Genomic DNA, 1,184 nt, shown 5'->3' with positions numbered 1-1,184 from the left:
GAAATAGAAACATGCAACGGGGCCTGGCTACCAAGACCTCCACAACGGCTGGCCCTGTGTAGACATGACAAAATCTCAGTACTGGACACACCTGCACGTCGGCAGCCAGCCACATAGACAGGCCAGCCCGAGCTCGCATGCACAGTCAACAATGGTCCGGGCCCACGTCACATCGGCTAGGACGACGATAAATAGAAAGCCGATGACTTCTTTCCCTTCTCCCCCAAACCCTCCCAGTTCTATACAAATAAGTATCCAATCATCGACGTATAGTATAGCACTAACCGAAGGGCTAAAAATCAGTCGACTGCTTTTTTATGAAGTCTCAGTCGACCCCCTACCCCCCGCGTTAGATCACTAGGGGCTTCAAAATCTGTGCATGCTGTTTTTTTTTGAGGATCGGTGCATGCTGTTTGTTTGTTGTGAAATAGGCCCGTGCAGGAATACAGTCGGCCTGTTTAGTGCTTTTTCTTTGTTTCTTTTTTTGTGAAAGGTGCAGGTATGCGTGGTGGGTTTGGCATCTTCCACATCCCCCCATTCCAGTGTGTCTCTTTCACCTGGCTACATTCGAAACCAAGCAATCCAACCTTTTTTTTTACTCGGCTCCATTTTTTGTTAGTTTCTTTTGCTGGGTTATTTGGCATTTTTATGTGGCATTTTCCTTGATTCACTTGTTTGTCCTTTTCTCTTTTATAGTTTTGTTTTTCTTCATCTTTTCTCGTAATATTTTTTCCTTGTTTCTTTATTTTATTATCAGTTTTTCTGTTGCATATTATTCTAATTTTATGAAAAATAATATATCTCATTCACGTCATACGCCGTCTGACAAAAACATATTGCAATTCTTGGATTTGGTCACGTAACACTTAGTTCCGTCGTGCGAGCAGTGCAGCTAGGCATCATAAGCCGTCTTCTCTCTTTTTTAGCACGGGTGGGATAAGGTTGTAGGCTTCTTATGTTACATCCTGGTTATTTTTGCAGTGCAGTCTTTTTGTCCTCTTTATCCTGTTTTTGTGGGTGATTTTGAGTCAGCGGGTGTTTGTTGCCCTTATTTTTTTATTTCATTTTCTTGCTTTTTATTTTCATTTCATTTATTATTTTTTCTTTTTTCATTTTTCATTTTTTCATCTTCTTTTTTTCTTGGGCTATTTTTTATTTGTCATTTTCTCGATTGATAGAGAATT

The sequence above is a fragment of the Triticum aestivum genome, chromosome 1B, assembly GCF_018294505.1.
Source record: "Triticum aestivum cultivar Chinese Spring chromosome 1B, IWGSC CS RefSeq v2.1, whole genome shotgun sequence".
NCBI classification, from domain to species: Eukaryota; Viridiplantae; Streptophyta; class Magnoliopsida; order Poales; family Poaceae; genus Triticum; species Triticum aestivum.
The sequence above is the reverse complement of the archived record's forward strand: the minus strand, read 5'-3'. Positions refer to the sequence as shown.